Consider the following 14,461-nt stretch of genomic DNA (forward strand, 5'->3'; position numbering starts at 1 on the left):
TGTGCATTGAATGCAGGTTTGTGAGAGAAAATCAGGGAATTTTGGCAAGATTAAGGGCTGAAACTCAAATGGGACAAGGAAGAGAGATTGTAGGAGGTAAATCCTCCTCATTTACTCCTTCCTCATTCGAATACTCCTCCATCAGTCACACCAGCTCGGAGTACAAGCAACCAAGTCATAAAGATCAAAAGGTAGCCGAGCAAGTGATAGTCAAAGACTTAGTTCATCTCGATTTTGGGAGCCGAGCCTCCCTAGATTTAAAAAAGTCGTTGGAGACTTCAGTTGTATAAATAAATAAGCTTAGAGCCTCATTAGGATTCGAATTTTTGTTGTAAAAACACTAGTTATTTTTGAGCTCCAGACTTGTGGAAGACATTGCTATGTAATTTTTTGTTTTGATAATGAGAATGAAATTTTCCATGATCCAGTACTGAGTTAACTCAGAGGGCTGAAGCTCTTGGGTTAGGGCCCAACCCTAGCAGCAAAGGCTCCTCTTCTTTTATCTGTATGCTTAGATTAGTTTCATAGATTCATGGTTAAATTGTCCTTAGAAGTATTTCATTGCAAGTAGTGTATATTTGATTAGTTTGGTTATTAGTTTGCTTCCATTTGTGCTTTACTTCAGCAGTAGGTTAGAAGGGATAAAAGGAGCATCAAAAAGCTGTCAGTAGGTGTCTTGGCCTCACTTCTTCCTTCAAGGATCATGATTTGAGGAAAGGACCCCCATGCAGCCCCAAAAAGACAGAATTCTACTTTCTCATCGAATTTAGAGTTTCTTGTGCTTAAGTCAGCATTTGATCAGTTTGCAAGTGTAGGATTTAATTACCATTTCCTCCATTTTTAGTCTTATAGTAGATCTCATCAATGATTCCATTTTATTCTGCAATTTCCCTCATGCATGAAATAGACAACTAGCTCATTAAACTCTGTTTTTCTAGCTTAGTGAAATTCTTCTTGTTAATATGCTTTTGGGCAAATATCATTTTTTGATGCAGTGCAGGTGTTTCAGAAGTAGAGAAAGATCTTATAGCAAACAACCACCTTCCAACTTCATCCATCCATAATCATTCCTTGCTTTCCCTAAGACCTTCACCAATTTCATCATTTTACTTGGAAACTTTTCCAAGCATGTTGAGCAAATCCAACCATATCCCAACCTTGGTTTTGATTTCTAAGTAATCCTAGGCATTTTCTCACTCCATTCCACCCACCAACCACCTTCCCTAGGCCTTCCATCACCTTCAGCACCCATCGTTTTGCTCTCGACTGTATCCTATAGAAGTATAGGGAATCCTGTAGGTTTTTAGGACATCCTGTAGGTTTTCCTGTAGTGGCCTGTTTTGAGCCCGAATTGAGGGAAAACCTCCAAGAAGCCACACAAGGTCACCTAAGGATCTCCCAAACTTTCCAACCATCCACTAGCATCCCTAAGTCACCTGCCACACCACCAAAAGATATTAGCTTTTGCACTTGTTTTTCCATAAAAAGAATAAAAAGAAAAAAAACAGATTTATTTCAGTCCTTTACATGCACAATAGTGATGTTTGATGTTTTGAACTTCCATGCTTAGGACAGTAGCATTTCATACATGTTAGCTTGACATTCTTGTAAAGCATAGTTTCTCAACAGTTAATTAAGAAATGGTGTGTTTTTAGCATTGGATTTCAGTCATTTTCCTTATTGTAGTAGACAAGCTTTCTCCTAGCGTAGATTTCTCTTTCTTTCATCTGTAATCAAGCTTCTTCTGAATCCACAAAAGTCTGGCTTGAAAACCCTAGTGGTCTCTCTCCTGCTGAACAGTGACAAAAGACAGAACCATCACTTTTATTTGTGTATACAGCACTATCACCTCCAAGTTTGTACGAACCTCGGGTTGATAAAGTAACGCTGGTAGCCCCAGGAGTTACAACATTCTTGCTGCAGTACTAGTGCTCATCACTTTTTGGCGCCGTTGCTGGGGAGGTGTCTGAGTAATATGTGATTACTTCTTTCTTTCTTCCATTTCTTATTTCTAATATTATGCTAGTAGTTTCATTTCTGCAAAAGTAATTTAGTTTGCTTCCTTTTCCATTATGCATTTTTTGCTTTTCTTTCCATTATGCAAGTAAGATTTCAATCAAGCTGTTAATTTTTCATTCAGTCAGTAGTTTTCATTCAGTCTGCAATTATTTTCAAAGTTTGAAAAAACACAAAACACAACAAAAACATTTTTTTCATGCCTCGTAGGAATAGGGATAACTTAGGGAAATTTTTGCCAAATACCCCCAGTGCTTCAAACAACTAACCTTCCCTCTTCTTCGGTGGCTATGAACTAGAGGAACCCTTAGGTGAGCAACCAAAAATATTTGAAGAACCTATAGGGGAAGAAGAAGAAGAAGAACCCATTCCTACTGAACCAATGGCTGAAAACAGAAATGACAGAGGAAATAGGGAAAGAGTTGAGGGTGCCTTCCCCATCAGGGAAACCAATGGGGATACTAAGATGAAAAATATAAGCCCCTCTGCCCTTCCTCATTTCCATGGCCTGACCTCAGAAGATCCAGACACTTTCTTATTTGAGTTTGTTGTCATATGCTGAACCTATGACTACACCAATGATGAGCAGAAGTTGAAACTATTTCCATCCACTCTCAAGGATGCAGCTTTGTGTTGGTTCATGGGTTTACCTAGAGATAGCATCACAACTTGGGCTCAGATGCAGCAAGCCTTCAACAACAAGTATCGAGACTACTGTAGGTCTAAAGACACTAAAGAGGAAATTTTTAGGATGACCTTAGGCAATGATGAATCCCTAGAAGATTATGAAGAAAGATTCTAGCTTAGCTACAAAAGGGCCAGGTGTACACTTGACCCTGAGTCACTAAAGCTAGTCCTGCTTAGAGGAGTAAGGGAAGATCTTTTGGATACCCTAAACTTGTTAGCAGGAGGGGACATCTACCAATTACCTTATGAGGATATCAAGACTGTCTTTAGAAACCATTCTAGGGTAGCTAGGAAAAAGGGTAGGGGTAGTCAACCTATGGTCAGTCCATCCTCTTCCAATTCATCCATCAAAGGTGAAATTGGAAACATGCTAGAGGATTTCAAGAGTGAGATGTTGCAAACCCTTGCCCTACAAATGAACATTATGCACATTATGAAAAAACAGGAGGAAGCAGAGAGAGCCTTGGCCATTTTCTGCCCTAGATGCACTAGGAGGCACCCTAGGAATGAATGTCCATTGAGTTCTATTGAAATCTTCTCAGTCTGTGAAGAAAACCACTCCACAGACAAGTGCCCTTCTCTCCCTGGATTAAAAGTTGTATATCAAAGAGCTAAAGGGGTAACTGAACAGCTCTGCTACATAAACCAAAGGAGACCTTGTGGGCCTAGGCCATACCAGCAGGGCATGCAAGGGTCATCCCATGCATATTACAACCCCAACCAGACCACATCCATACCTTCTTGGGGACCCCCTACTCATCCTTCCTGGTCTACACCTCCTCCTTGGTCCTTTGCACATCAGTGTCATTCCCAGCCAACCAACTAGTCATTTCAACCATATGCTCCACCACAACCTTAGTGGAACGCAACAACCCCAGGGGTGGAGGCCCCCATACAACAATGCTCCAGCTTTATTGCCGTCACCACTTGCTCAACCACATCTGTTACACTTTGTTCCACCTAAACAACCCCAGTTGCCTGCCCAGCCAAATCCGAACTCGAACAACAAACAGGCACAGCAAGTATATAGTGGAGAGACATCCTATCCAACTTATGCTGTGGAACTTCAGGAAATCAACCTGAGATCTGGGAGAGTACTCCTAGACAACCAGCCTCTACCTCCACCTAGGGAGGTTGAGGAAGAAAGAGAGGAAAGCATGCTTAAAGTAAATCCACCACCCTTTCCTGAGAGATTAACCCAACCACTCCAACCTACCCCAGAATTGAAAAACCTGTCTCAAAATTCCATTTCTCCAAGCTATTAAAGATGTACCTATTTAAAACAAGTTGATTAAAGAGAAATGCTTCAAGCATCCAAGGAGGCAAAGAAGATATGCCCCTACCATTAATGTCATTGGATAGTTTTTCGACTTAATGTTGGGGCAGGTAATTTGTCTGAAGTATTTGGACCCTGGAATCCCTGTAGTAGATGTGCACATCAATGGCACCATTGTCCCACACACTCTGATCGATCTTGGGGCTGCCATTAATGTGATGACCAAGGACACCATGCTCAAGCTCAACCTCCAAGCTTCATTGAGAAAGACCACAACAGTTATGCCACTCGCAAACCGCTCCACAGTGACCCCTGAGGGGATTGTGGAGGATGTGATCGTCTCCATTGACTCTTGGAAATACCTGCAGATTTCCTAGTTCTCCAACCTAAGGCTAAGCTTATTGGTTACCCTCTCATCCTTGGGAGGCCTTGGTTAGCCACTGTCGATGCCTACATTAGTTGTAGGGCTGGAAATATGACTATCAAGAATGGGCATATGTCCAAGCAGTTAGTCCTATAACCTCTTGCTCAACCATCTCTAGAACATGACTTACCTTAGTGGCTGGAAGAGGATAAGGAAGATGAAATTTATTTCGCCCAACTCTATACCTTAGAAACATCCATGAGAGGGGGACAACAGGATGAAAATGATTTGATTGAACACACACTCCAAAGTCCAACTCCCAGTACATTGTCCTTAGAAGAAGTAATAAAGGAAACCCTGAACAACCATTAGATTGATCTATGCTTAGCCGATTCCAACCCTATCCGTGTCAAAACCATAGAATTTGGCCCTGAGAGAACTTTGAAAATCAACCCATCTCTTTCTGTTCAGCAAGAAGAAAAGTTGTGCAACCTACTAAAGGAACATCTAGATGCATTTGCTTGGAGTTACAAAGAAATGAAGGGAGTGCACCCCTCGATGTGTACTCACCACATTTATATCAAAGAAGGTTGCAAGCCAGTCCAGCAACCCCAAAGGAGGATGAATCCAACTCTTAAAGATATAGTCAAAGAAGAACTGCAAAAGCTACTAGATGCAGGATTCATTTACCCTATCTCAGACAGTGAGTGGGTCTCTCCTTTGGTGTTGGTTCCAAAGAAAAATGGTAAGTGGAGGATTTGTGTCGATTACAAGGAGTTAAACAAAGCCACAAAGAAGGACCATTTCCCTCTACCTTTCACGACCAAGTGCTAGATGGCTTAGCAGGGAAAAAGTTTTTCTCTTTCCTAGATGGATTCAGCGGGTACAATCAAATCTAGATCAACCCGGAAGACCAGAATAAGACCACCTTCACATGTCCTTGGGGTACTTTCACCTATAGGGTCCTTCCTTTTGGCCTATGCAATGCTCTTGCCACTTTCCAGAGAGCAGTCCTGAGTATCTTTGCCGAGTTAGTCCATGATGCGGTAGAGATTTATATGGATGATTTTACACCTTATGGATGTGATTTCTAGGAGGCTCTATCCAACTTATGTAAGGTGCTACACAAATGCATTGAAATGAATATGTCTCTTAGTCCCGAAAAATGTGAATCTTGATGACTGCAGGGATTGTGCTAGGTCATTCAATATCCCAGCAAAGATTGCAAGTAGACCCAAACAAAATAGTTATCATCCAAAGGGTCCCACCTCCACAAATGCAGAGAGATGTCAGAAGTTTTCTAGGGTTAGCTGAATACTACCAAAGGTTTATAAAGGCCTTCAGCAAGTTGTCTTCTCCTTTATTTGGGTTGTTGGCCAAAGACTCTGAGTTTGTGTGGTCAAAAAGTTGTCAAGAGGCCCTGGACACCCCGAAGGACAAGTTAACCACTACACCGATTCTCAGAGGCCCAAATTGGGACCTTCCTTTTCATATACATGTCGATGCCTCACACAAAGCCATAGGAGGAGCCCTAGGCCAGATAGATAAAAATTTGCCTTATGCCATTTACTTTATCAGTAAGAATCTGTCAAACATCAAGCTAAACTACACAGTGATTGAAAAGGAGCTCCTAGCTATTGTGCATTCATTGAACAAATTTAGACATTATATTACAGGCTATCAAACATTTGTACATACTGACCATGCTGCAATCAAATATTTAATGAATAAACCTGATGTGAATGCCTGGATTATTAGATGGTTACTTTTATTACAGCAGTTTGATCTAACTATTGTTGATAAGCCTGGCAAGGAAAATGTTGTTGCATATTTTTTGTCCAGATTAACTTTGCCTGCAGGTGAGGAGGAATGGTTGATGATCAGCTACCGGATGAACACTTATTCGTCATTTCAGTTCTCTCTCCATGGTTTGTTGATATAGCAACTATTTGGTATCTACACAGGTCTTTGACATCCTTCTGACCTGTCATGATGGGCCTTGTGGAGGTCACTTTGCAGCAAAGAGGACAGCATTTAAAGTGTTACAAGCTGGTTATTATTGGCCCACTCTTCATCAGGATGTGAAAATATATACTAGACAGTGTGATCGATGACAAAGGATGGGAAACCCTACTCCAAGAGATCTCTACAACTTCAAGTGAATTTCGAGCCATTTGACAAATGGGGCATGGACTTCATTGCACCTATTGACCCTCCTTCCAAGCAAAAGTAGTATATCATTGTGTGCATTGACTATCTGACTAAGTGGGCTGAAACCAAGGCAATTAAGGCAGCAACAGAGGAGAAGGTGGCTGAGTTCTTAAGGGAGAATGTATTTTACAAGTTTGGGTACCCTAGAGAACTGATCACTGATCAAGGCAGCTAATTTACCTCAAACATGATTGAAGACTTGCTAAGCCAGCACAAGATCAAGCATAGAACCTCCACTCCCTATCACCCACAAGCTAATGGGCAAGTGGAGGTGACCAACAGAGCACTAGAGGGTATCCTGACCAAAGTGGTTAGCAGCAGCAGGAAAGATTGGGCAGATAGACTAGTTGAGGCCACCTGGGCCTATAATACCACCTGGAAGACCACCACTAGATTCACACCCTATGAGCTGGTCTATGGGAAAAAGGCCTTGCTGTCCATTGAGTTTGAGTATAATACATTGAAGATGGAAGCCCAACTAGATCTAGATCTCAGTAGTGCACAAAAAGAGAGATTTCTCCAATTAAATGCTTTAGATGAGTTCCAAATGTAGACCCTCCTACACACAGAGGTAACTCAAATTCATAGGAAGAGCTAGCATGATAAAAACATCAAAGATAAGCAATTTCAAGAAGGTGATTGGGCTTTGTTATATGACTCGAGATATAAAGACTTTAAGGGCAAGTTAAGGACACGATGGTTAAAGCCTTATGTTATAGAGAGATGTCATGATAATGGTTCAGTGCAGATCAGAACCATAGATGCAGAGGCCATTCCTTTGCTTGTTAACGGGCATAGATTGAAAATTTACAAAAGGCAATTGTCAAAGCAAGAGTTCATTGATGGTATCAATAAAACAGTGATGGTGGTGGAGCAAGCCTCAGCTCCTGCCTCATCAAGTCACTGAGAAAAAGAAAAGAAAAAAGGAAAAAAATAAGGAGACTCAAGTGAAAACCTCCATGAGGCGCTTGAGTCCCACTATTGGGTTGAAAACCTCTTAGGGCGGCCCAATGGTGTCAAAACAAAAAAAAGAGAAATAAAAAGATCTCTAGGTGAAAACCTCTCTTGAGGCACCCAGGGCAAGCAACTAGGATGAAAACCTCTTGGAGGCAGACTAGTTGTTTTCAAAAAATAAAATAAAAAAAAAGAGAAGAAAAATCATGAAAAATTGTTTGCAGTCAACAGGAGGACGATCAAAGAGCAAAGGAGAATCAAAAGGGACCTATTCCACTCATATTTTTATTTCTCCATTCATTATCCTTCATCATTCCACCATTCCTTTCATTTTTTTCACTCATTTGCCTCAGTTTGCAAGGGTACTATGTTTTCTATAGGATTCCCTATAAACCTACAGGATCCCCTAAAAACCTACAGGATGATCCTATAGGAATTACAGTGGCTTGGGAATCCTAAAGGAAGTAACCCTAGGGCAAGGAAATGACCTACACATGTCAAAAAATAAAATTCCTACATCACCACTTCATTACCATACCTCTCTCCACCTTGATCACCCCTGCATTCATCATTAAAAAAATCAATTTTCAAAAAATTTACAGTCTTCAAGAAAAAACATAGAGGAAAAAATGAGACAAAGAGCAAAGGGAACAACACCTGAAGGTTATTTCTCATTATTCACACACCCTTAGACCTCCTCTCTGTCCATGTTCATCATCCTCAAGTCCCAGCAGTAGAAATGATTAAAAATTCTAAGGGAGAAGCAACTACAGGACATCTTGTAGGAAATCCTGTAGCAGCCTATCCCATAGAATAAAAATCATAAGTTGCAGCAAGTTTCTAACATGGAGATCCAAGGGTAGAAGAAGCTCCAGAGCAGCAGCACCACCATCATCTTCAACACTAGGTACCTACACATCAAGGAAATCATCAAAGGACAATAAAATAAAATACAAAAAAAGAAGGAGAGATCACATGCAACCAACATACAGTAAAAACCTTATTTCTTCAACAAACTGCAGAAGGGTATTGTTACCATAGGTAAGTATCTCGCTTCACTCTCTCATTTGCATAATGTAATCAAAAGATGTAAAGGTTGTGAGCAATTTGGTTTATAAGCGAAAGGTGGCTAATTAACTTGGCCACCTTCGTTCAGTCAACGAGGACAAAACAGTTAGTCCTCACACACGTGGCAGCAGTCAAGTCAAAGAAGGAGAATGAGGTCAGAAGCAGTTGAGACTACGGATGCCCGAAGTGGGAGTTGATTACGAGGTGAGGGGAATGATGATGTGGTAGTGGGGACCAACGGTCCAAAAATAGAAATTCGTACCTCGGCTGCCAGCACACCACCTCACTCAACTCGACCATAAGAGGAAATAAACATTGATCCCCATGCACTCATGCATTCATCTTCTCGAGGCTCACTCTAGCAAAGTCGCTCTCGTCCCCAAGCAACCTACAGGAGAGGAAAACTTCATTTTTTCCTGCGCAGGACTTCCTACAGGATCCTACAGGAAATCCTACAAGATCACACAGGAATCCTACAGGATACAGTCAGGCAGTCTACAGGATTGGCAGAGAGAAATTTCAGAGGGGGAAACACAGGGGTTGGCTACATCAAGCACTATGAGGAGGTAGGCTCTACATTTCCTCCCATTTTTCCAAGTAAAAAGAATAGAAAATCTCCTAGTTTGATTGAAATTGATAGTTGTATAAGGGAATTGTATCCACAAAAATTTCAGTCCCATTTCCTCCTTCATTAAAATTTTGTATCATACATCTCTGCTCCTCAAATTCACCAGACAAAATGACAGGGGGGTTTAATAGAAGGGAGCCCATTAACACTGTAAGGATTCACCAACACCCTCCTGTGCTAGAAATATTCACAAGGCATAATTGGATGGGTACTTTGAGAAATTGAGGGGGTACGATGATGAAGTAGCCAGAGATTTTGCTCTCTCCCTCATTCCACTGACCAAGACCCATGCCACTGTTGTGGTGAGAGGCCTCTCCATAGAGCTCACCCCTGAACTCATAAGCAGAATTACCACACTTCCCTTAGGAGTGCCTTGGAGAAAGGAAGACAAGGGAAATAACCAAACTGCCAAGAAGAAATTCTTTCTAGAGGGAGAGGAGCCCATTGAAGACAAAAATGGAGTGAGGAGAGCAAGCCTACCATACCCCTGGAATGAGGTAAGCTACCATCTTATAAAATACATATCATGTGAAGGTAGGTATAGTGTGGTATATGGATATCACTTTAGGCTTCTTGAAGAATTGAGGTTTGGAGCAGAAACACCTCCTCACCACAGGCTCAGCATACCATACTTCCTTCTGCAATCACTGATAGATATGAGCATAAAGGTGCAGGAAGGAAACTACCAACAGCTAGCCCATCATGGGTTAATTAGAATCATCATAGAAGATGCCCTCCAAAACCTCAAAATTCCTATCCAATGGGCAATTTCCAGAGACAAGCAGACATAGGAGGATATCAAATCCCTCACATATGATATTAGCCCTACTGTCAATGAAAGGGATGAAGAGGAAATAGATGAGGAGGAAGAGGAAGAGAAAGAGAAGGAAGGTGATGAAGAAACAGAGGAAGATGTCAAGGAAGAAACTGATAAACAAGACAAGGATCTAGAGGGAGAAGAAGAAGAGAAAGACAAAGGTGAAAAGGGAAATGGAAAAGAGGAGGCAAAGGACAAGGAGGAGTCACCCAGGGTGTCTCCAGAACCCACCGAGAAAGAGGCAGCAGCTGCCCTCACTGCCCTTAGCACCCCTATCAAACAAAAAGGCAAAAGACAAAGGCAAACCCCATTATACTTTAAAACAAGGAAAAGTACAAGGATAAGGCAGGGAAAACCTCACACTCCAACCAAGGTTCTCATTGTTATTGAGGACTCACCTAAACAACAGGAGAAGATGGCTCCTCTTACAAAAACTCAAGGAGAAGGATCCTCAACGCAAACCTCCCCTAAGTCTTCTATCACTTATGAGAGAAGGTTTGTGACTAGATCTACCTCATCCAAAGGAAAAGGCATCCTACAGGATACACAACAAGACCTACAGGAAGCAAAAGCAGTCCTAGAGGAAAATCTGTTAAACCTACAGGAAACTCAGAAATTGGATAAGGAAGGAAGTATGCAACAAGAAACAAAGAGAGAGGACCCAGAGCTAAGGGAACCTAGTCCTCAACCTAACCTTGACTCCTACTACAGATTTATTGAAGGGGCAGGGTCATTCCACAAAAATTTTCCATCCCATTAGTCTTTAAGCTTGAGAAAGAAAGAGCCAAAACACATAGATGGATGCAGATTGCCAAGTCCAAGGGAGTGGAGGACATTGGTCACATGGAGGAGAAGCTCAAAAAGATGGGCAGACAGCTAAGTAGCCTGAGGGACAGAGAGGCCATAATGAAAACTCAATTGGAGGCAAAAAATGCATGGTTGAAAGGACAACTGCAAGAAAGAGAGAACCAATTGGCATCCATGGCCAATCTATCTTTGGAAGCAATCCAATGCAGGACGCCAGCTAAGTCTTATGCATTATACCTTAAGGAACAGTGGCTGCAGTTCCAAATCAAGACCCTAGCATAGAGAGGCACTATGTCATTCCAGGATTATAGACAGTTCATTGATCTCTGTGATCAAAGTACATTGGAGGATAGGGCTAAGATGTTTGAGTTCTACTTGCATAACATGGCCTTGATAGATCTGAATGTATGGGACCCTAATGCAAAGCTAGGGGATTTACAGTTGATGGCTTTGGCATCATGGATGAACCATGAGGAAGCAAGGGCTGCAGAAATGAAGAAGATATTGGCAAGGGAACAAACAGAGCCTCTCATGATAAGAGTTGAGCAGTCAAATCCAATGGCTGTCATCAGCACACATAATTTAATTGCAAATGATCCTCAACTTGCACCCAGGTATCTTGCTGCCCAAGAGCAAGCAATTACACATTTTGAGGATATGTTCAGACTGTTAGGGGATGACAGCATGCAAGCTTGCCAAAGGAGATGGAATACTTTGCCTTACAGTTTGAAAATCAGAGAGTACCATTCTCCTCAAAGGATGAGAGAAGCACTGAACAGGACACCCATGTACAAACAAACCATCCAAAGGCTCAAAGTCAATTGGATTGGCTTGAGACTCAGTCCACCACTGCTCTTGGGGATGTTAGAAGGAAGGAAGGAAGAGGAAGAAAGAAAGCAGTGGGAGGAGATAGAAAGGAAGGCAAGATTCTATGCACAAGAAGAAGAAACCACAGCAGAAGCATGGGATGTCAGGGAAGCCACTAGAGCTATGAAAGACATGGATATTGATTGAGTTGCTCGGAGGATGAGCAACACTTTCAGTTGAGGGTGATGATAAGCCTCATCATTGGGTAACTATATGGAACTTCATTCACCTCCTAGATTAGTCAAATCAACTCTTCTCACAACTTATTACATGTTTTGATTGTATTTTGCTTAATGAGATGAGTTAAAGTGAGATATTATGCCTAGTGGACTAATGTGCATTGAATGCAGGTTTGTAAGAGAAAATCATGGAATTTTGGCAAGACTAAGGCTGAAACTCAAATGGGACGAGGAAGAGAGATTGTAGGAGGTAAATCCTCCACATTTACTCCTCCCTCATTCGAATATTATCCATCAATCACACTAGCTCAGAGTACAAGCAACCAAGTCATGAAGATCAAAAGGCAGCCGAGCAAGTGATAGTCAAAGAGTTAGTTCATCTCGAGTTTGGGAGCTGAGCCTCCCTAGATTTAAGGAAGTCATTGGAGACTTCAGTTGTATAAATAAAGAGGCCTAGAGCCTCATTAGGATTCAAATTTTTGTTGTAAAAACACTAGTTATTTTTTAGCTCCAGACTTGTGGAAGACATTGCTATGTAATTTTCTGTTTTGATAATGAGAATGAGCTTTTTCATGATCCAGTACTGAGTTAACTCAGAGGGATGAAGCTCTTGGGTTAGGGCCCAACCCTAGCAGCAAAGGCTCCTCTTCTTGTATCTATATGCTTAGATTAGTTTCATAGATTCATGGTTAAATTGTCCTTAGAAGTATTTCATTGCAAGTAGTGTAGATTTGATTAGTTTGGTTATTAGTTTGCTTCCATTTGTGCTTTACTTCAGCAGTAGGTTAGAAGGGATAAAAGGAGCATCAAAAAGCTGTCAGTAGGTGTCTTGGCCTCACTTCTTCCTTCAGGGATCATGATTTGAGGAAAGGACCCCCATGCAGCCCCAAAAAGACAGAATTCTACTTTCTCATAGAATTTAGAGTTTCCTGTGCTTAAACTAGCATTTGATTAGTTTACAAGTGTAGGATTTAGTTACCATTTCCTCCATTTTTATTCTTACAATAGATCTCATCAATGATTCCATTTTATTCTGCAATTTCCCTCATGCATGAAGTAGACAACTAGCTCATTAAACTCTGTTTTTCTAGCTTAGTGAAATTCTTCTTGTTTACATGATTTTTGGGCAAATATCATTGTTTGATGCAGTGCAGGTGTTTTAGAAGTAGAGAAAGATCTCATAGCAAGCAACCACCTTCCAACTTCATCCATCCATAATCATTCCTTTCTTTCACTAAGACTTTCACCAATTTCATCATTTTACATGGAAACTTATCCAAGCATGTTGAGCAAATCCAACCATCTCCCAACCTTGGTTTTGAGTTCTGAGTGATCCTAGGCATTTTCTCACTCCATTCCACCCACCAACCACCTTCCCTAGACCTTCCATCACCTTCAACACCCATCGTTTTGCTCTTAGTCGTATCCTATAGAAATACAGAGAATCCTATAGGTTTTTAGGACATCCTATAGGTTTTCCTGTAGTGGCCTGTTTTGAAGCCGAATTGAGGGAAAACCTCCACAAATCCACACAAGGTCACCTAAGGATCTCCCAAACCTTCCAACCATCCACCAACATCCCTAAGCCACATGCCACACCACCAAAAGAGATTAACTTTCACACTTGTTTTTCCATAAAAAGAATAAAATGAAAAAAAAAAAAAAAAATATTTCAGTCCTTTACATGCACAGTAGTGATGTTTAATGTTTTGAACTTCCATGCTTAGGACAGTAGCATTTCATACATGTTAGCTTGGCATTCTTATAAAGCATAGTTTCTCAGTAGTTAGTTAGCAAATGGTGTGTTTTTAGCAATGGATTTGAGTCATTTTCCTTATTCCAGTAGACAAGCTTTCTCCTAGAGTAGATTTCTCTTTCTTTCATTAGTAATCAAGCTTCTTCTGAATCCATAGAAGTCTGGCTTGAAAACCCTAGTGGTCTCTCGCCAAATGAATAATGACAAAAGGCAGAACCATCACTTTTACTTGTGTATACAGCAGTGTCACCTCCAAGTTTGTACGAACCACGGGTTGATAAAATAAAGTTGGTAACCCCAGGAGTTGCAGCATTCTTGCTACAATATTGGTGCTCATCAATCTCTACAATGTAATAAGAGTAATATTGAAGTCATCTAAGTAATCTCAAGAGCTGCTAATTGTGGATACCTTGTTGAACGATTGGCATCATCTAATTGGCACATTAACATTGTTAAGAGAGACATTGGACTTTTATGATTATTTGATTGATGAATTGTCCATTGTGAGACTGCTAATCTTGAAATTACTTTACGCTCTCTACTTGTCATTCGATTATCTTTTCAAAGGGTTCATTAAGCACTGCTTTTGGTGAAAATTGTCTTTGTAATCGTTAAGCACTTTGCTCTACTGCTCTAAATCAAATATTATTTGTCTCAAAGTACTTACATCATTTAACAATCTCACCTAAGGCTAATCACTTATATTTGCATTGCATTCTAGGACTAGTACTGCATTATTAAAATTCACCTACAAGCTTAAGCTTGGTTGAAAGATGATAGGACCACCTTTCTCACCTAGCTTGCGAAGTTTAGACCCTTACTTGTGGTTAA

General features: G+C 40.9%; 1 protein-coding gene across 1 annotated transcript in view; it reads right to left on the reverse strand.

Annotated features, from left to right (window-relative positions):
• Positions 1 to 14,461, reverse strand: part of LOC149204453 (B3 domain-containing protein Os01g0905400-like) — a 259,381-nt gene that overhangs the window by 206,483 nt on the left and 38,437 nt on the right. The gene's annotated exons all lie outside the window — the stretch shown is intronic.

The sequence above is a fragment of the Pinus tabuliformis genome, chromosome 1_2, assembly GCF_031772625.1.
Source record: "Pinus tabuliformis cultivar Carrire ecotype Pingquan chromosome 1_2, CPIR1, whole genome shotgun sequence".
NCBI classification, from domain to species: Eukaryota; Viridiplantae; Streptophyta; class Pinopsida; order Pinales; family Pinaceae; genus Pinus; species Pinus tabuliformis.